A 23161-nucleotide genomic window follows, 5' to 3' on the forward strand; every position below is an offset into this window, starting at 1 on the left:
CCAGGAGTTTCATTTATGAGACAATACGTAGGATCCATACTAAAAATGTACGTACGGACAAAAGTGAAAAATGACGTGCCAAAAAATATCCAACAGTTTGTACAATCAGGCTCCACCTCACCATGTGTGTCGCCAGTTTCCCATCTCAAAAATGTTCAGAAGCATGGGTGAAAGTTTCTCCCATAAAGTCTAATTTTATACATCACAACTTTTCCATGGGAAGTGGTGTATGCCTCTTTCAGGCGTTGTTTTGTCCCTTGACAAAAGACCCCTGGCCTCTAATTTGGACAGGCCTTTATTTGTCATAATGTGGGGAACACTGGGAAAGTAAAAGAGACTGGGTGTTTAATTTAAAGAGGCAACAGATAGGATTCGGTTTTTTTTTAGCTTGGCGCCACCTAGCATCAGTGGTGTTGCTTGCACTGTGGCAACGACCAAATTGAGCGTGGAGATCAGAGATAATGAATAAAATGACTCTATTAGACTCTGAATTAACCAGCTCAGTGGCCTTGTGGTAGAGTGTCCGCCCTGAGACTGGGAGGTCGTGGGTTCGATCCCCGGCCGGGTCATACCAAATATATATGTATATATATATAAATGGGACCCATTGCCTCCCTGCTTGGCACTCAGCATCAGGGGTTGGAATTGGGGGGTTAGATTACCACATGATTCCCGAGCGCGGCACCGCTGCTGCTCACCGCTCCCTCAGGGGATGGGTCAAATGCGGAGAACAAATTTCACACATTCAGGTGTGTGACAATCAGTGGAACTTTACCTTTACTTTAAATTAAATAAAATGTAGGCTGTAAAGCCACCAGTATACCTCTATGTATATGTAGAATGAGAAGGTGTGTGGACACTCTACTAAATAAATGAGTAAAGAGACCGAGAGCAACAATTATCAGATTTATCTGAAGAAAAAACAAATAGTAATGCAAATAATTATAGCAGAATGCACAGTACCAGTACAAACAGCTCACAGTAAATGATACCAATATGTACAGTATCAGTACAAACAACAGTAGACACAGTGGAATTATACCAATATGCACATGTCAACAGTCCCCATTCCAGAATAAACGCTACCGTATGGAAACCATGCGGCCGGTTGGAGCTCAAATTGAATGGGAAACAAAGTCCAGTGTTCACTTAGCTGGGCGTAACTTAGCTGGGCGATGTCCGTGGATAGCTGCCTCCGTGAGAAGAGAACAGAAGGAAGGGAGGGGGGTATCACTGTCCGAGGGCTGCCGTAGAATGGCAACCAGGATGTCAGCCGACCAACACTCGCTACCCGCTCCCTGGTTGCGGCGATTTGCGATGCTGACCAGCTAGGAATGAACTAGCAGCCAGTACAGTACAGTCCTCTCTGGTCTAGCTAACATTTAGCCGTGTTACTTACTGATCCATTAGAAAGAAAGCTAGCTGGACATGGGTTTTGAAGCCTCTTTGGTCACGGAGCTCCCTCCATCTCGTTTTTCACTTGTCTCCAAACTTTGTCCGTCTGCCATTGTGCTCGTGACTCAACTATCTCATGCCCAACTCCTCATAAGGACCAGCTCCAGTCCCTGATTGGCTGACCGACCAGTTTCACAATACACGACGCGTTTCCTGCCGTAAAGCAGATTTTTTCCGTGAAATTTCGGCATCAGTGGCAGAAGCTTATTGCAAAGATTACAAAGTCACTAAGAAACCTATGTAAACGCTGATAGTCTGATTTTACTGTGGACACTACCCTGTGCAACCCACATTATTTTCATCATGATATATTTAGGAAAAGATGCTGTCTGTTGCCTCTTTAAGTTTTATAGTTCATGAATATGCTGTAAGTGAAGGACAGCTCAGATGTGCAGATTTTTCTATGACATCATCAAGCTGAGATAATAAATGATAACATGGAGATCTTCATTCTGAAACATTTACTTTGACTGCCTGTAGAAAAAAATACTACTCAAAAAATATGATATAATAATGTAATATTATATTCAATCTTTATTATTTGTTTTACTGAAGCACCTGAGGGAGTAGAGCAAAAACTAAAAATCTTCTCTGTCCAAATAGTTTTAGTGTCAGAGAGGCAGTTTGGACAAAGAGGAGGAAGAGGAGGAACAGAGTGACAGGATGATGATGAGAGCAGACAATCAAACACGTTAAATGTGAAAAAAGATGGAAGCTACTGCTCTGAACTGCAGGAAAGTATATCAAATATCATTTCTCTCCACAACCCCCACGGCCTCCGATCAGCTCCAGTTAAACCAGAGAGTGCTGTATCTTTGGTTAAATGTTTGTCCTGAGTGTAACTTCATGCAGTAAACAGGCCTGTAAATTAGCTTGAAGCTAATGCTAGCTGTGACTGGACTTCACTGTGGTTTGTATTTCTGGCTAAATTCACATGTTGTTTTGATCTAAACTGACACATTTCTATGGTTTAATATTCTTTATGTGGTAAAACAGACGTGAAGGGCAGTGGACAGTGAACTCACCAGAGTTTGTTGTTGAGAAAAACCTGCTGGATTCAGCTGAATGTGTTCAGCTTTGCTGTCTTGCTGTCAAGAGGTGACATTGAAGCTCTCCTCTTTCACTGTTGCTCCACCTCACAGTGGGCCGTCACCAAGAGGGAGAGGAGGAGGGAGTGTTCAGACCCTTCACTGAAGTAAAAGTAGGCTACTTATTTCACACTGTAACAGTACTGGAAAAATCCTGCAAGCATAACTTTTTAGGTTCTAGGTTCTTTAAGATTCATAGTGATCAGAATCAGAAATACTTTATTGATCCCCGAGGAGAAATTGTTTGCGATATCTGTGGTATAAAAGAAAGATGATGAAACATCTGACAAAGAACTAAAGCTTCACTTCACTTCACTGTGTTTCTACTCCACTCTCAGCAGTCACATCAAATGCTGATATTCAAGAAAATAATATTTGTGAAGTGATCAAACCTTACTTACTAACTGACGTGGACTCCATGCAGAAGTTCAGAGGTTCATCAGGTTATAAACAGTTACAGATTCCCGGAGAACAATCTTTAATAATGGATGAAAGACTCTGAAAACATTTCACTCTTCAGATTTCAAGGTGAGATGATTATTTTTTAATTATGGAGCAAAGCTTGTAAGTTTGGGTGAACACCTCGAGTGATCTCTGCTCACTGCAGCGTGTTGGGAAAATAACTTTTGAGAGTTTGGCCTTCTCTCATGTTTTTTAGGTTCTCTCAAATCAAGTCACTGAGAAAAACAACCTGGACTGTGTTTCAGTTTTCAGTGATGTGAATCATCTTCACTCAGGTTTTTTAGCAGATTTTAACGGAGCTGGACGTCATTACATCACTGATTACATCATAATCTGACTCTTTCACGGGCTTTAAATGAACATGTTGTCTTGGGCACATTGAAGACGAGCATGGTTTTATTAAGTCTCTCTTTCCACTCGTAAACATTAAAACACAACCTGCAGTTTTCAAAATAAAACAGGGTCGTAGTGTTTTCAGAGGTCTCTGTTTCAGGGGTCCACAGTACAGTAGTGTGGATGCTGAGCATAAATGCAGCAACACATATGAGCATCTGGTGTCCAGGCTGTGGGCCACAGGACCCATCTGGGCTCAGCCCAAATAAATGACATGGAGCCACCGCCCTGTGGGCTCGGCCTCGGGGTCAGGTGCATCATGTTGCAGCAGCGGGACCCGTCACCCCGACAGAGTCCAACGTGATGGCTTTAAGTGTCTGATTTTGTCCAAACCCAACGAGAATCAGTTTATTGTCAAAGACGAGAAAAAGAAAATTAGAACACGTCCATTTGAGAAGTTGGAATTAATTCATTTTTGCCGTTTTTGCTGAAAACAGAACTTCATCAATCCATCAGTTATTGTTATTATCAGAATTTGCTGCTAAATTTTCTGTTGATCAGCTAATCATTGAGCTGAGCAGCTGCTGCAGCTCTGCTGTCCTCACAGGGATCATCTGTTGAACTATATTTTGAAACTTAAAATGTGCGTGACGGATAACTGTGACTTTGCCGCCTGGTCGTCCTCCAGCAGCAGCAGCAGATTGAGAGGAAGGTCAGAGACAGGAAACAGCTGACGGAGAGGCTGAGAATATATTTACTTCACATTTATCTCACTCTGAGTGGAAATCAACCGACAGCAGGAATCATCCGACTCGTCTGTGACCTCCAGCCGTCACACCGACACTCGCTCTGTCTGCAGTTTAACTTCAGCGAGAGGTCATTGCTTTCCTCTCCATCATCCCCCAACCAGCTCCGTCAGTCAGAGAGGAAGAGGAGGAGGAGGAGGAGGAGGAGGAGGAGGGGGAGGGGGAGCCAAACACAAATCAATACTGTGGCTGCAGGTTTCAATTCATTCCACAACAACACGCATGAATTCTCCCCCATTTCCAGCTCATATTACCTTTCTGCACGCCTGCTCCTGCAAATCCCCCGATATGAGCTCCGAGGGCGGAGGCTGCACCACCTCTCACTCAGGAGGAGACGCAGCGTCGTACATGTTGGTGATAATCTGAAGGATGAAGTGAAAATAATCCAACAACTTAACCCTTTGACTCTGCAATAGAAACGTCTGTATTTCTGCTCATTGTGACGTCATTTCCTGGAGTATCTTTGAATTATTTACATCTCTAATATCTGAGCTGAAAGATTAGGGAAGTCAATACATTTTTTTCATCAAATTTTACAAAATGAAAACACAAAACATTTTGATCCAAAAGATTTTTAAAAGTAGAAACATCAACAGAATATTTATTAACACTTCATAATTAATTTGATCTGTGTTTATTGTTTAGTTTTTGAGATTTGAACATTTTTATGAGCAGAGTGGAAAAAGTGTTTTGAGAGATTCCCTCTGGAGACACCGCATGGTTTTGCACCACAATGTATCGTTATGTAGCGCAACACAACGCAACGCAACGCAACGCAATTTAATGTGATATAATGAAACATAATGCAACACAATACAACGCAATGTAGCACAGCGCAACTTAACATAACGTAATGTCACACAGCGCAACTCAGTGTGATGCTACTTGACGTAATGCAACACAATGCACTGCACTGCAACGTAGTGTAGCACAACGCAGGGCAACTTAACATTGTGTAACCTAACATAGTGCAACGTAACGTGACGGAACTAATGTAACTTAATGCAACACAACACAACACATCGTAACACATCTCATCGCATCACAGAGCAACATAATGTGATGTTACGTAACGTAATGCAACGCATCACAACATAACATTACTTTACAAAGCACAACGTAACAACAACGTAATGCAACACAACGCAACAAAGCACAACGTAACATAACAACGTGATGCAACATAACGTAACGTAACATAATGCAATGACATCGTCATGACCAATCTTGGTCATGTCTTGGCTTTAAGTGATGACACGATGACGTTAAAGACAACAGCCGTAACTTTCTGCTGCAAAAACAGTTTCTGCTGTATTTTTATGGTTCTACTTCAAGATAAATTTAAACGGCGTCATGGAAACAGCGATCTCCTGCAGCCGTCTGTGGGACGTCCGTCTTTAAAGCTAATTAAACTCTATAAAAACCATCTGAGATCAGCTGTAAGAGTCGTTGTCACAGAGCTGAAAACTGGCTGTTAAATGATGCATCGCTGCAGATTAAACTGTCCAACAGGAAGTAAACATCTACAACAGGAAATGACTCATTAATGCAGTGGAAATATTCAGCTAAAAAAAGTCTTTCCATATTTTACTGATGATGTACTTTCACTCAGGTTTTGAGTGCAGGACTTTTACCTCTCTGTGATGTCACAAACAAACCCAGGTGATGATGTCATGTTTGTTATTGTTACATCATCAGTAAGACACTTACGTTCTCGTCATAAAACCATCAGAGTCTGTGAGAGCAAATAAAACAGCTGCTGGCGGGAAACATTTCTGCTGAATCAAACCAAGCGCTCCTTTCTCCTCACTCAGCACTTTGTGTCTCCACCCGGGCCGCAGGGGAGCGCTGGGATATAAAACATGTCGAGGAGACCACTTCCTGTGACTCACCTGCACATCTGATGGAAACATGTTTTAAACGTGTGCTGCATCATTTCAGCCAAACTCAGATTTTACAGTTTACAATTAGGCCAAAGGTATCACCCGCTGGTTTGTGGACTCCTTGAGCATTTTGTGCCGTCACCATCTTGGTTGTTTGGAGCCAGAAGTGACCATATTTGGATGAGAGGGTGGAGCTAACCATAACGCTAGCTGCTAGCTTGGTTAGCACGTTACAGCTATGGTTAACTGTGATATTGTTAATGCTAATTTTCATTAGCAATAAAACAGTCTTAAAACCATTAACAGTAACTGCTCCTGGTGGAAAAACATCCGACACCTCAGAGGATCTTTTATTTGAACCAAACACTGAACATCATATCATTTACATCAGCATGAGGACGCAAACAGGAAGTGTGACAGGAAGTGTAAGTGATATTCAGGAACCTTTCTTTAGTGTTTGGGATGAATTTAAAGTCACAGAGACAGAAAACAAACAACAAAGCTCCTCAAACTTTGTTTCTTCACTGTGACCACCGTTGGTCTGATTTATTTATACCTGAACATGTTTGTTCTCCTCTTCGTCCCTCCGGCTGCTTCATCTGACGACCAGAGACAGCAGGGCATTGTGGGAAACCACCTGAACCCTCCTCAGTCAGTCACAGGAGTTACACTCTGAGGAGGGGCAGAGATTCACACCTGGAGGTTTATTCAACCTTCATCACACAGTTCTTCAGATACAGAGACGCTGCAGAGGACAGAGCGCCCTCCTCACTGTGGACCAATCAGAGCTCAGGAAGCTGTTCATGGTGATCCAGCTGTTGGTGAGTAAACACGTCTGTAAAATCACAACTAAAACTCAAGTCCACCAGAACTGGTCGGTCTTAACTTGGGACCTGAGCTTTGAGCTGCCACCGTCTGTGGGTTTATCCAGCGTATTGTGTTTATGATGACAAATTATTTAGCCAAAAGGTCAAAGGTCAGCTCCACTGTGACATCATCATGTTTTAACGCTCAGGAACAGAAGGGGAGACATCAGGTGATTGTGGAGTCATAAAATCTCGCTGTAACTCGGCCAACAGACATGACACACTACACGTTAGTCCATGACCAATCATCACTGGTCGTCTTTCACAACGTGTGTGACGTCATCAGGTTATTCTTGTTTTAATTATTATTATTATTATCATTATTATTATAATTATCTCAGTCTCTGTGTCTGTTCATGTTCCAGCTGGACTGTTACTGTGGTAACGTTAAATGTGTCAAAGAACCACATACAAACTGTGACAGTCACTGAATCCTCCACAGGAAGTTCCTGCAAATGTTTCACAATAAAAGCCTCTTTAGAAACTGAAGAGATTCTCTCAGCTGAAATGATAAGAGGCTTTTAATTTGAAACAGAAACAGGAAGTGTGAGAATGCTAAATGCTGTGGTGTTTTTGAGATGCAGCTGGTAGCCTCTGCAGCTGTGCTGAGTAAAGGCCCAGACACTATCCGTGAGTTTGATTCCTTTATATCCTCCATTATGAAGAAACAACATTCTCTGCTAGCTTGATGCTAATGGCAGTACTCAGCGGGTTGATAAAGTGCCTCTGCTGTTTCCTTTTTACTCTGTGTGCTAACGTCCCTACAGCAGGGATGCAAACAGCGCGCCGAAAAGCTCATCTCACTTTTTTTGTGGCCATTTGGGTGACTTGTGTGAATCGTTCATATCTGAAGAGTTTTTCTTGGGGTCGTGGTGAGTAAAATGTATTTCTGTGTCCATTCTCACTGAGGGTGAATATCCGCGCGGATTATTCTCGCGGAAAAATATAAAAGCTGATTTCATGGGTTCTTATAGAAGTTTGCACACCGGGGCAGAACTTTTGTGTGGTGAAAAAGTTTCCGCCCAGACTTTGACCCCCGCGGAATTCACCAGTGGAACTACACAGCTGGGCCAATGTTTGTTTACAGTGACATCACGCAGACCCGGGAGAGTCCGAAATCCAGTCAGGCAGGACAGTATGGGAGAAAGGTTGATGAACCTCGTTTCACAGCACCCCGTCCTTTTTGATAAAAGACGGGATGATTTTATGAGCAATGAATTAAAGGATAACGTCTGGCAGTCCACTGTCCAGCTTGGTGGCTGCGGTGAGAGTGGTATGTGCTAAAGAAAGTTGATGTTGACGCTTGTTAAACGTTAGCTTGCACATCATGTGCTGATCATGTGTATCATTTAAGCGCTATGATTGGCCATTGGTAAGGCATCCACAGCTTCAATAGAGCCGCGCGATGACACAATTTGATGACTGAAATGACTGATTCTGTGCACGGAGTACGAGTGTCAAGATCATCTGAGGTAAAAACATTGTTTTTTTTCGTTGGCTGACTCTTGTTTAACACAGTTAAATACATTACCATGCTGTTCAAAGTAAAAGATAGATCCACCAATTACCAGTACATTTTATCTTTTGAAAAGTGCAATGAATGATCCTGCAATGTTTCCTGTATCATGATAAATGTCAAGGTAAGTGTCGCCCCCTTGTGGCACTTCAATTTTCCAATTTTCCCCTGCCAATATTGGAGGCAGGCCTGTAGGCCTATTTGCTAATACTGGCCGGTATGACCTCACTAGGCAGACTGGGGATGTTTTTTTCAGTATTGAGGAAGAGGACATTGTACATTGGAGGACACAATTTACAACTTAACCTCTGTCTCTTATTGAGTAGGCCCCTTAGATGTCTTAGAATAGAAGTTTCTCTTGTCAGCACTGCTTCCTTACTATCTGTAGGTCTGATGCTGAAACTGACTATAAATGCACCCTTTAAAGCTGATATTTCAAAAAATGTCTTCACGGGGGAGCATGCCCCCGGACCCCTCTAGGGGGTTCGTATCCTTCTCTCTTTTTTCATCATTTTATGTTTGCATCCCTGCCACAGGAAATATCTGAAAGGCTGGGCTGTTGTTGTCCTACAGTTTCCATGGCAACAGATCGCTCTGTGTCCCTGTTGGTCAAAGTGACGGCTGTGACGGGAGAAGTCGTGGAAGACAAAAAAGAAAATCAAACATGCTAGACTTTCTGTTGGGACGAGTTTTGTGGATTAAAGACTCCACTGGACTTCTTGTCAGCATGAGGGTCAGTAAGTACTGTCTGTATTTTCATTCTAAAGTGGTCATTTCCTAACGCTGAGGACGGCTATGAGCTGAAACACGTCCGTTCGACTGCTGCTGTTCAGTCCACTATATTAAACAGTATTATACTTATTAGTGAGTGCTGTCGGGTTTTTCTGCTTTGCTGTAATTTTTTGGACCGGCAAAACTGACAGTTTTAAATATTTTTTGTAATTTTACGACTTTTTAAGAAATCGTCTGCATTTATCTTCAAACATTTTAATTCTCACTTTGACCTCTGTGACATCACAACTGTCTGGATTCTTTGAACACAATGACTCATTAAACTTCTCGTTTGTTCACAACATTTTTCTTCCTGGAGATTTGCAGCTTTTTTCTGGTAATATTTCAACTCTTTTCATTAATTAGAGCTTATTCTAAAAACTTTTCTGAAAACATAAAACACTGTATAAAAGAGATGATGATGATGATGATGATGATGGTAACGTAGTCTCTGTGTGTTGAGCTGACTGTAATGTGCAGCGCTGCAGATGTGTCTGATGTGTCGATGTGCTTCTGTCCTGCGTCAGTGGACTTGAGTCTGAACTCAGATCTGTGTCTTTATGAAACTTTGCAGCGCCGTGTTTGTCCCGCAGCGTGCCGCCGTACTGTAACTGTTACTGTAGCTTAATGTGAGTCTGTGCAGCACAAAGAGACGCCTGAGGCGCTCCGTACCACGGTCTATCTATAGCAGCATTTTCTGTTCATCAGGCCTGCGGTCTTTATTCTCTGATGTAAATAATAATGCTCTCTGAACCGTTAGTACACACATTCATCTGAGCTGCAGATCTGATGCCTCTTATCTTTTATTCTCGGCAGCGAGGGGACGGCACGAGGCGCGCTCACACGGCCGTGATTCGCCAGAAATCCTCTTATGTAACGTGTGTGCTCTGATGGAGAGTTTGATGTGTGTCATCAGGAACAAATCAGCCACAAAGCAGCAGAGTCACATTTTAAACAGCTGCTAAACGAGGCCTCTGAGCCGGAGCTGAGGATTCTGCAGTGTGTTCACCTCAACCGCACAACCACAGAGTTCCTGGTCAGCAGAAGCAGCAGGGTGATTTATAAGGTGTCACAAACACCCTGACAGACACTTTTCATCCTTTAGTTTCTCACGCTGACTCTCTGCGAGGCGTTCAGGTGCCAAAAACACTTTTAAGAAGTGGAGACAAAACGGTCCCCCCCCAAGGGTCCATTAGTAACTCTACTGGAGCTTTCTGTCATGTCGCAGCAGCTTCATCAAACAGTCAGTCTCAATTATAAGACAACAGCCATCCACATACTGTGGTCTGTGTCATGTTTGTGTCTTTAGTCTGAGCTGGAACTTTTCCAGCAGCTGCTCCTCCTCCTCCTCCTCCTCCTCCTCCTCCTCCTCCTGCTGCTGCTGCTGCTGCTGCAGGTGATGATGGACGATGCAGCAGCGGCTCAGTAAAGTGTGATCAGGTATTCTGAGCGTCTGACAGCAGAGAGATGTCGGATCAATGGAGGAGTGAAACAGTAAGTCTCTGTGAGCGTCACAGAAACATTCAGGTCATGAGTGCAGACTCTGCGGCTGGTTCCCACCTACAGTTTAACCAAACTCTGAGTGTTGAACACAAATCACAGAGTTCCACATGTTGTTTATTCATTTCACACTTCACTTCTGTTTCCTGTCGCACTGTAATTCTGTTGGACAAAACTAAATCCCTTTCATTTTAATTCCTATAGGCTCTCTGTTTGTCAGGACTGAGACTTTGGACTTGTGTTTACTGAGGCAGCATCCAGACGTTAGGAGACAAAACAGGAAATGGAACAAAATGTGCAGCTTTTATTTAAACAACATAAATACCGTGGAAAAAAGAGAAACTGCAGAACCTTATATATCCATCAGTTCCAGCCAGAGGAGATTATAACCTTCAAACGCGACATCATTTACTGCATCTGAAGTCTTCGTAAAGGGTTAGATCCAAACATTTAAAAACACAATTACCTGAACTTTTATTCTATAAATCCATCATCATCCTCACTGTGACCTCGTCACATGTCCACGTTTGGTCATGGACTTTCCACGTCCACATATGACGTCCAAGGTACCCTGGGTGTGTTGGTTGTTGACGTTCTGGGACGCCGTGTCAACTTCAGCCTGTTACATGCATTGTCTGTTTTCAAAATACACTTCTGTTTTCACAGGAAATGTACAATTTGATACAGTCTCTTTCAAAATAAAAGCACTACGTCAGTACAACACCACCAACTGATGTTTTTTTCCTTCAACAACACACACGTGGTTACATTTAGCCAACACACACACACGTGGTTACGTTTAGCCAACACACACATGTGGTTACGTTTAGCTAACACACACATGTGGTTAAGTTTAGCCAACACACACACACGTGGTTACGTTTAGCCAACACACACACATGTGGTTACGTTTAGCCGACACACACACGTGGTTACGTTTAGCCAACACACACATGTGGTTACGTTTAGCCAACACACACACATGGTTAAGTTTAGCCAACACACACACACGTGGTTACGTTTAGCCAACACACACACATGTGGTTACGTTTAGCCGACACACACACGTGGTTAAGTTTAGCCAACACACACACATGTGGTTATGTTTAGCCAACACACACATGTGGTTACGTTTAGCCAACACACACACATGTGGTTATGTTTAGCCAACACACACATGTGGTTACGTTTAGCCAACACACACACACGTGGTTACGTTTAGCCAACACACACATGTGGTTACGTTTAGCCGACACACACACGGTTAAGTTTGGCCAACACACACACACACGTGGTTACGTTTAGCCAACACACACACGTGGTTATGTTTAGCCAACACACACACGTGGTTACGTTTAGCCAACACACACATGTGGTTACATTTAGCCGACACACACACGTGGTTATGTTTAGCCAACACACACACATGGTTAAGTTTAGCCAACACACACACACGGTTACGTTTAGCCAACACACACACATGGTTAAGTTTAGCCAACACACACACGTGGTTACATTTAGCCAACACACACACATGGTTAAGTTTAGCCAACACACACATATGGTTACGTTTAGCAGACACACACACGTGGTTACATTTAGCCAATACACACATGTGGTTACGTTTAGCCGACACACACACATGGTTACGTTTAGCCAACACACACACGTGGTTACGTTTAGCCAACACACACATGTGGTTACGTTTAGCCAACACACACACATGGTTAAGTTTAGCCAACACACACACACGTGGTTACGTTTAGCCAACACACACACATGTGGTTACGTTTAGCCGACACACACACGTGGTTAAGTTTAGCCAACACACACACATGTGGTTATGTTTAGCCAACACACACATGTGGTTACGTTTAGCCAACACACACACACGTGGTTACGTTTAGCCAACACACACATGTGGTTACGTTTAGCCGACACACACACGGTTAAGTTTGGCCAACACACACACACACGTGGTTACGTTTAGCCAACACACACACGTGGTTATGTTTAGCCAACACACACACGTGGTTACGTTTAGCCAACACACACATGTGGTTACATTTAGCCGACACACACACGTGGTTATGTTTAGCCAACACACACACATGGTTAAGTTTAGCCAACACACACACACGGTTACGTTTAGCCAACACACACACATGGTTAAGTTTAGCCAACACACACACGTGGTTACATTTAGCCAACACACACATGTGGTTACGTTTAGCCAACACACACACATGGTTACGTTTAGCCAACACACACACGTTGTTGGTTTTAGGAAAAAAGAACAGCGTTTGGCTTTACAATCTTACAGGAAGTGAACGCTGCACTCTTGGGTGAAAGTCGGTGTTTGTTGGATCCATCCATCACCCCTAACTCCCGCCATTCGGACTTTTGCCGCCTTAACTTTTGTACTCGGCCCGCTGCGTCTCCCCGTGGCGACGCCACCGAGCACCGTTAACCTATAAAGGCAACTGCCAACGTTTCAAGACGCCCTTTAAATCCATATATTAGAATTTCATTCCTTGTATTCAAACTTCAAGTCTGTGCGTTAGTTCAAGTTTCCTTTAAACTTTAATATTTAAACTTTCATATATTCAAATATATTCCAGTTACACTCCATATATTAAAAGTTCAAAGCATAGTTTCCTTCCATAAATTCAAACTTTGAATACATAGATTATATGAATGTACAGGCTCCTTTATATTCAAGTTATATTCCATATATTCAAGGTTCAATCCATTAATTCAAACTTTTATTTGATATATTTAGATTTCTTCCCATATATTCAAAGTTTAAACCATAGTTTCCTCCCATAAATTCTTTATATTCAAAATTTCACTTTATATATTGAGGTTTTATTCCATATATTCCAGCTGTCAGTCCATACAGTGCACTGACACATCACAGTGTATGTAAATATGTACTAATAATGAAGCCATGATGTGTGTGTGTGTGTGTGTGTGTGTGTGTGTGGTGAATATATTTCTGCAGGTGTGTGACTGATGTTTGTTTGATCCGGCTGAACTGCAGCACTGAGCTCTAACATGCATCGACCCCCCTGCAGCCTCCTCCTCCTCCTCCCCTCACCTCCTCCTCCTCCTCCTCCTCCTCCTCCTCCTCCCCTCCTCCTCCTCCTCCTCCTCCTCCTCCCCTCACCTCCTCCTCCTCCTCCTCCTCCTCCTCCCCTCACCTCCTCCTCCTCCTCCTCTGAGTGAATCCTGGAGCAGGACCAGACTCATTTATTACTGCAGGGTTGGCAGGGCAACGACACCCAGAGAGGAATGGTGATTTTGTGAGTCTGTGGTGAGAAAAATGAATAAATCCTGAGAGCTGAGGAGACGTTCAGCTACACACTCTGACTACACACACGTTCAGCTACACACTCTGACTACACACACGTTCAGCTACACACTCTGACTGCACACACGTTCAGCTACACACTCTGACTACACACACGTTCAGCTACACACTCTGACTACACACACGTTCAGCTACACACTCTGACTACACACACGTTCAGCTACACACTCTGACTGCACACACGTTCAGCTACACACTCTGACTGCACACACGTTCAGCTACACACTCTGACTGCACACACGTTCAGCTACACACTCTGACTACACACACGTTCAGCTACACACTCTGACTACACAGACGTTCAGCTACACACTCTGACTACACACACGTTCAGCTACACACTCTGACTGCACACACGTTCAGCTACACACGCTGACTACACACACGTTCAGCTACACACTCTGACTACACACACGTTCAGCTACACACTCTGACTACACACACGTTCAGCCGCACACGCTGACTACACACACGTTCAGCCGCACACTCTGACTACACACACGTTCAGCCGCACACTCTGACTACACACACGTTCAGCCGCACACACTGACTACACACACGTTCAGCCGCACACTCTGACTACACACACGTTCAGCCGCACACACTGACTACACACACGTTCAGCCACACACACAGACTACACACACGTTCAGCCACACACTCTGACTACACACACGTTCAGCCACACACTCTGACTACACACACGTTCAGCTACACACTCTGACTACACACACGTTCAGCTACACACACTGACTACACACACGTTCAGCTACACACTCTGACTACACACACGTTCAGCCGCACACTCTGACTACACACACGTTCAGCTACACACTCTGACTACACACACGTTCAGCTACACACTCTGACTACACACACGTTCAGCCGCACACACTGACTACACACACGTTCAGCCGCACACACTGACTACACACACGTTCAGCCGCACACTCTGACTACACACACGTTCAGCCGCACACTCTGACTACACACACGTTCAGCCGCACACACTGACTACACACACGTTCAGCCACACACACAGACTACACACACGTTCAGCTACACACTCTGACTACACACACGTTCAGCTACACACACTGACTACACACACGTTCAGCCGCACACTCTGACTACACACACGTTCAGCTACACACTCTGACTACACACACGTTCAGCCGCACACACTGACTACACACACGTTCAGCCGCACACTCTGACTACACACACGTTCAGCCGCACACTCTGACTACACACACGTTCAGCCGCACACTCTGACTACACACACGTTCAGCCGCACACACTGACTACACACACGTTCAGCCGCACACTCTGACTACACACACGTTCAGCCGCACACACTGACTACACACACGTTCAGCCACACACACAGACTACACACACGTTCAGCTACACACTCTGACTACACACACGTTCAGCCACACACTCTGACTACACACACGTTCAGCTACACACTCTGACTACACACACGTTCAGCTACACACACTGACTACACACACGTTCAGCTACACACTCTGACTACACACACGTTCAGCCGCACACTCTGACTACACACACGTTCAGCTACACACTCTGACTACACACACGTTCAGCCGCACACACTGACTACACACACGTTCAGCCGCACACACTGACTACACACACGTTCAGCCGCACACTCTGACTACACACACGTTCAGCTGCACACTCTGACTACACACACGTTCAGCCGCACACACTGACTACACACACGTTCAGCCACACACACAGACTACACACACGTTCAGCTACACACTCTGACTACACACACGTTCAGCTACACACACTGACTACACACACGTTCAGCCGCACACTCTGACTACACACACGTTCAGCTACACACACTGACTACACACACGTTCAGCCGCACACTCTGACTACACACACGTTCAGCCGCACACACAGACTACACACACGTTCAGCTACACACTCTGACTACACACACGTTCAGCCGCACACACTGACTACACACGTTCAGCTACACTCTGACTACACACACATTCAGCCGCACACACTGACTACACACACGTTCAGCTACACACTCTGACTACACACACGTTCAGCCGCACACACTGACTACACACATGTTCAGCTACACACTCTGACTACACACACGTTCAGCTACACACTCTGACTACACACACGTTCAGCTACACACTCTGACTACACACACGTTCAGCTACACACTGACTACACACACGTTCAGCTACACACTCTGACTACACACACGTTCAGCTACACACTGACTACACACATGTTCAGCTACACACTCTGACTACACACACGTTCAGCTACACACTCTGACTGCACACACGTTCAGCTACACACTCTGACTACACACACGTTCAGCTACACACTCTGACTACACACACGTTCAGCTACACACTCTGACTACACACACGTTCAGCTACACACTCTGACTGCACACACGTTCAGCTACACACTCTGACTGCACACACGTTCAGCTACACACTCTGACTGCACACACGTTCAGCTACACACTCTGACTACACACACGTTCAGCTACACACTCTGACTACACACATGTTCAGCTACACACTCTGACTACACACACATTCAGCTACACACTCTGACTACACACACATTCAGCTACACACTCTGACTACACACACATTCAGCTACACACTCTGACTACACACACGTTCAGCCGCACACATTTTTAAAGATGTGCTGGATCAGTTTCAAACTTCAGCCTCAACACGCGCACAGACACACACACACACACAGACACACACACACACACACACACACACATGTGGCATCACACAGTATTCTGTCTGAGATGCAGCGTCAGTCCTTCACAATAAAAGATCTTAACTTTTCTGATGACCTGAGGCAGCGTGAAAATAAACTGTTTGCACAACAAGAGTGAAAAAAACTGAGTCTTTTTTTAAAACTGCAGGATTTTATTTTCAACTTTTAACTTTCAAGATCAAAGTTTTAAAAATCTCATGACTCATCTATGGCAGAGGGAGGGTCGTGGATTTGCCTGCAGTCACTCAGAGAGGATCAAGGAAGCATCCCCCCCCCCCCCCCCCACCCCCCACCCCGATAAAGAACAGTCCCTAACCTTCACCATCACAACTAACTAACAACTAACCCCTGACCTCTGACCCAACCTGGACCTGACTGTGACCTGACTGTGAATGAGTCTGGACCCTCAGACAGGCCTGTGAAGAAGTGAGGACCGGCCAAAACGTCCTCACTCTGTGCCAAAATATTTATTTGCTTTGTCCTCACTATGTATCATATACAAGTACACACACACACACACACACACACACACACACACACACACACTCTGACATCAATCGTGCGGAGAACGAGTGCTGCTGTTTACGATCTCCTTCAGCCGGCGGCCATGATGGATTTAGTGCTGATGGGAGAGGAAAGGCTCCAAAATTCATCAGTCAGACTCTCTCACACACACACGCACACACACACACACACAGACACACACACACACACACACACACTGACCCAGTTAACCTGATCCAAACTGTAAACTGTAGAAATAAATCTCTTTCTCTTTCCTGCAGTTTCTCCTCCAACAAACCAGCTGGACAGGAAATGGATCCAAAACTGGACCCAAACTGGTTCCAGGCTTGAGATGATTCCGTGTTTATGGAAAACTTTTAAAAAATGAAATGGGTTCCGTCTTCGTGTGCATATGGCCTGACACTGTAATCATTCCTCCATCAACATCTGATGTGTGATCTAAGTGTTCCCTTCTGAGCAGTGTATTATACACCTGATATTTGTCTCCTTTAAATCCCATGAACACAACTGACTCCATGTTTATCCTGCGACACGTTTCAGACTCTAACGGCTGTTATTGATAATAAACATGATAAAACATTTAGTCTGTCGCTGCACAAAGAAGCTTCAGTTTTTTTTTATGTCGCCAGACTCACTCTTTAATCTCTCTGCAGTTCACTCTCACTTCACACAATCTGTCCTTCATCAAAAACTCGCTCACACACACACAAACATTTTCATTCATCCAGAAACTTTTATTGACTCAGTGAAAGACACACGGTGAGATTAAAGCCGACGCTTCGACTCTGAGGACGCCGTTGTGACAGAGATCCAGAGGAGACGGACGTTTATAACATGATGAGACGATGCAGAGGGTCTGTTTATAATCTCACACACACACACACACACACACACACACACACACACACACACACACACACCCACACACACAGAGGATTACAGCTGCAGGATTTTTGCTTCTTGTGTCTTTAAACTGAGGAAAAGGGCAGTTTGACAAACAGCTGGACCTAAACAGCTGTGCAGACACACACACAGACACACACACACACACACACACACACACACACACACCTGTGGTTTGTAGAAACTTAGAACGCAAACATTCAGTGTCTGAAATAAACTTTTTGACTCACTGGCAATGAGGGTTAGCTACTAGATGAACACATAAAATAATACATTTCCTTTGTGTGTCAGGTGTTTGTTTCAGAGCACATTTTATTGAGACAATAACACAAACTGAAGGTAGAGGTGATGAAAATGTCAAACTGGAGAGACAACAACACTCTGTCAGTGAGGGACCGAGCTTTAATCATCAGACTAACTCAAGCAAAAGACTCCTAGACTCCGAGGCTACATGTCCGCAGTGTCATCTGTGTCATGTCCTGTCTCCTGCACACTCTGCCCAGGTGCCACCCCTCCCCTAAACCCCTCCCCTAAACCCCTCCCCTAAACCCTTCACCTAAACCCCTCCCCTAACCCCTCACCTAAACCTCTCCCCTAAACCCTTCACCTAAACCCCTCCCCTAAACCCTCACCTTAACCCCTCCCCTAAACCCTTCACCTAAACCCCTCCCCTAAACCCTTCACCTAAACCCCTCCCCTAAACCCTCACCTAAACCCCTCCCCTAAACCCTTCACCTAAACCCCTCCCCTAAACCCTCACCTAAACCCCTCCCCTAAACCCTTCACCTAAACCCCTCCCCTAAACCCTTCACCTAAACCCCTCCCCTAAACCCTCACCTAAACCCCTCCCCTAAACCCCTCACCTAAACCCCTCCCCTAAACCCTTCACCTAAACCCCTCACCTAAACCCCTCCCCTAAACCCTTCACCTAAACCCCTCCCCTAAACCCCTCACCTAAACCCCTCCCCTAAACCCTTCACCTAAACCCCTCCCCTAAACCCTTCACCTAAACCCCTCCCCTAAACCCTTCACCTAAACCCCTCCCCTAAACCCCTCACCTAAACCCCTCCCCTAAACCAAACGGAGTATTTCCAGTAGGTGAGAACACCTCTGACACAGACAGTCTCCTGTTGTGTGCCACATGTGTGAAAGGGAACCTCCAGACCTGTGTGAATGTTGAGCCAGACCAGAATATTGTTCCTACATTTAACCACCAGCTGTAGCTGCACGTCGCAGAACGTCATGCTAATAATCTGTCCCAGCACATAAAGGCTAAAGAGTATCTTTAACCTCCACAGGAGCTTTGAGCAGTGACAATACACCAGCTAACAGCAGTCATGAGTCAGAGGTGGTGCAAATGCAGCAGTGAGGGTCTGATCTTCATCATCATCATCATCATCATCATCACAAAGGGACGGACTGACACCTTTAATAACCTGTTGGACTTTGTGTTTATGAGACACCTGTAGAGTCTCTGCAGAGATAACGAGGCGTCTTTACGACACTCAGTGTTGATGTTGAGCAGCAGCTGATCAGGTTTCCTCTCACGTCGTCCTCTGACTCCGCCGGGACTTTTAAAACACCTCATTCATATTCATCCGTCAGCACGCCACGCTCACACCGGCCCCTCCTCAGGGCGGAGGAAAGAGACACGGAGGGCGCCATGCACAAGTTCAAATGTGACCTGCTGGGTAATGAATGACATGAGGAGGAGGAGGAGGAGGAGGAGGAGGAGGAGGAGAGGTGGATGTAGGGAGGTGACAGATGAAGCTGGGGGCAGATGAGGTGTCGGGGGGGATCTCTGACTGCAGCTGTTTTTGATTAGACCTGACGGGCCGACAGATTATCAGTTACATAAAGCTGCTGACGCTCCGTGTCTTCGTCCAGATGTGTCTCTGTTTGTGTCTCCATCCAGATGTGGAGACGAGCCCTCTGACAGCTGAGCTCTCTCAGCTGATCTCTGAGCATCTCCGTCACCTCGGGGAGTCCTTGCCGCCGATCTGTCACAGGCCGAACACACACTCCTCAAACAGACTTCAGACCACATGACCTGAGTCTGCTGATCAAAGTAACTGAGTACATTTACTCAAGTACAGGTTTTACATCTTCATCTTATACTCCGTTATACTTCTTTTTACTGCTCTACATTTATCTGACATTCACGTGACAGATAAAACGTGATCAGTTTATAAAGTGTGTGTGAACAACCCAAAAATACACAAAGCACTTAAACTGAGCTTCACCTCAACACGCTACAACATCCAAATAACGTTTAATCAATAATATTGATCCAATAACACGATGATGAAAAACATTCATGTTCACTGATGAGACAAAAATGCTCCTGTTGGACTGTCGGACATTCAAAATGAGACCAGAGGAGAACTGAGTGATTATTAAATAAGATGGAGTAGAAACATGTTTTAGCAGCAGTGGCTTTTAGCAGTTAGCAGCTAGCTCCGCTCGTTACAGCAGCAGAGCGAGAAGCCGCCAGCATCATCCTCACTGTGACCTCGTCACATGTCCACGTTTGGTCATGAACTTTCCACGTCCACATATGACATCCAAGGTACCCTGGGTGTGTTGGTTGTTGGCGTTCTGAGACGTCATCTAACCACAAGCTTTTGTTGCACGAGGAACTAAACACAAAACAAGGCAGACGTAGACGTGAAGGTCCACCAACAAAACGAGGGATGTGACGAGTCAGGACGAGAACGTGTGCGACTTCCTGGATTCATTAAACTCAATCTTTTTGTTTCTCCTGCCTCCTCACATGTCTCGTCTCTTACTGATCACGACCGACTGACTTGTGTTGATGTAAAAATAATTTTATCTGCAGACACTTTATAAACTTTGGGGAGAAACTCAGCTTCTGTTGTAAACGCTCTAATAAGTCTAAAGATCAGACCAACAGACGTCAGCGCATGGATCAGCTGAGTTTAACTCTCCTGTCGGCCATGTTGTGCTGAATGTTAATGATGTCACAGTGACTCTGATGTCATCGGCAGCAGAGTAAAACTTTGTCTCCTCTGTGTCTGCGAGCCTTTGAGCAGAGTCCCTGAACTCTCGACCCTCTGCGCTGGGCTTCAGGGTGACTGAACACAGCCGCTCCCCGCTGGGACGCAGACAGGAAGTCAGCTGGAACCTGGAAAATAAAAGCCTGAAGTGAAACATAATGTGATTGAATATAATTTGATTTGGAGTCCTGGCTGCTGCAGCCTGTTGATGTCCACATGAAGCTGCTCTGATGGAAACTCTTTGTTCTTCAGGTTATTAAATTAAATTAACTTTAACTGTACTCAGAGAAAATCATTAGGAATGTTATTACATCATCTGGACTCACATATGATGATCACTTCCTGTTCCTGTGATCAAACATTGACTTCTGGTAAATACTTAAAACAAAATGTCATCCATGACGTACAGCTGATTTCCACGGTTCATCAGACCTTCTGTATCATTTATGAATAATGTACCTCATAATTCAAAACTCTGACGTCTCAATTAATATAAATCATTTTGCATCACGTACTTTTGTGTTGAGTGTCTTTATATCACAGGTTTTCAATCTCAAAATTGATGTCTGTTAAAGTTAATTTAATTCATCCATCCATTTTCATCTGCTTTTCCGAGGTCGGGTCTCGGCGGCAGCAGGCTGAGCAAAGCACCCCAGACGTCCCTCTCCTCAGCAACGGTTTCCAGCTCCTCCTGGAGGACCCCGAGGTGTTCCCAGACCAGATGAGATCTATAATCCCTCCAGTGTGTTCTGGGTCTGCCCCGGGGCCTCCTACCAGCTGGACCAGGAGGATCCTGATCAGATGTTGAACCACCTCAACATGAAGGTGCAGCAGCTCTACTCCGAGCTCCCTCCAGATGTCTGACTCCTCCCCCTATCTCTAAGGCTGAGCCCAGACACCCTACAGAGGAAACTCATTTCACACGCTTGTATCTGTGACCTCATTCTTTCAGTCACTACCCAGAGCTCATGACCATAGGTGAGGGTTGGGACGCAGATGGACCAGGAAATGGAAAGCTTCGCCTTCTGGCTCAGCACCCGCATCACTGCAGAAGCCGCACCGACCCGCTGATCCATCTCACGCTCCATTCTGCCCTCACTGTGAACAAGACTCTGAGATATTTGAACTCCCTCGCTTGAGGTAGTAACTCTCTCCCAACCCAGAGAGGGCAAACCACGGTTTCCAACAGAGGACCATGACATCAGGCTTAGAGCTGACTCTCATCCCGACTGCTTCACACTCGGCTGCAAAACGCTCCAGGTCATGCTGGAGGTCACAGTGAGATGAATTAATTTAATAACTCTAATTAATTGCGACTTCTGTTTCTTTCTTGTAATTCTGACTCGTGTCTTGTATTTATAAATTCTGTATCTTAAACATTTCACCTGTGCATCTCAATAATATCACACTTTTAGCTGTGGCTGAAAACCAAGACTTCCATGTCCCTGAATTACAACTTCAACTGAAATCATGACTTCCACGTCTCAGCTCTGTGTTTCCTGAGGAGCAACCGGCTTTTTCAGCTGGAAAAAAAAGCTTTGGTGGAAATTATGATGTTCATGTTTTGAAATGTTTTTTATGACATCTTTTCTCATAATATTGAAACATGGATCTCATTCATAAGATATTCATTCCAAGATAAACTGATTTGTTTGGTGACTAATGTTCTTCTGTAAAGATTTGGCTGTATTTTAAACACCAGATTTAATTTCTACATTTTTTATTTTTTCTTCTGCTTCACTCAGACCTGTCGTTCTCCATCATGGACACGTTTGGTGCCATCTAGTGGCAGTGAGACCTCATTACACTAATCCATGTAAAAACAAGATGGCTGCCATCTCTGCCGAGTCAG

At 44.8% G+C, this 23161-nt stretch overlaps 1 protein-coding gene and 1 long non-coding RNA gene across 2 annotated transcripts in view; both read right to left on the minus strand.

Moving 5' to 3' along the window:
- LOC117249108 (zinc finger protein RFP-like) overlaps positions 1-2570 on the minus strand; it is a 15399-nt gene extending 12829 nt beyond the window's left edge. The window contains exon 1 of the mRNA XM_078165347.1: positions 2481-2570. The gene's annotated coding sequence lies outside the window, so the exon portion shown is untranslated. The remainder of the gene's footprint in view (positions 1-2480) is intronic.
- Positions 1-23161, minus strand: part of LOC144461786 (uncharacterized) — a 213663-nt gene that overhangs the window by 12829 nt on the left and 177673 nt on the right. The window lies entirely within an intron of this gene.

This window comes from Epinephelus lanceolatus, chromosome 23, assembly GCF_041903045.1.
Source record: "Epinephelus lanceolatus isolate andai-2023 chromosome 23, ASM4190304v1, whole genome shotgun sequence".
Lineage (NCBI taxonomy): Eukaryota > Metazoa > Chordata > Actinopteri > Perciformes > Serranidae > Epinephelus > Epinephelus lanceolatus.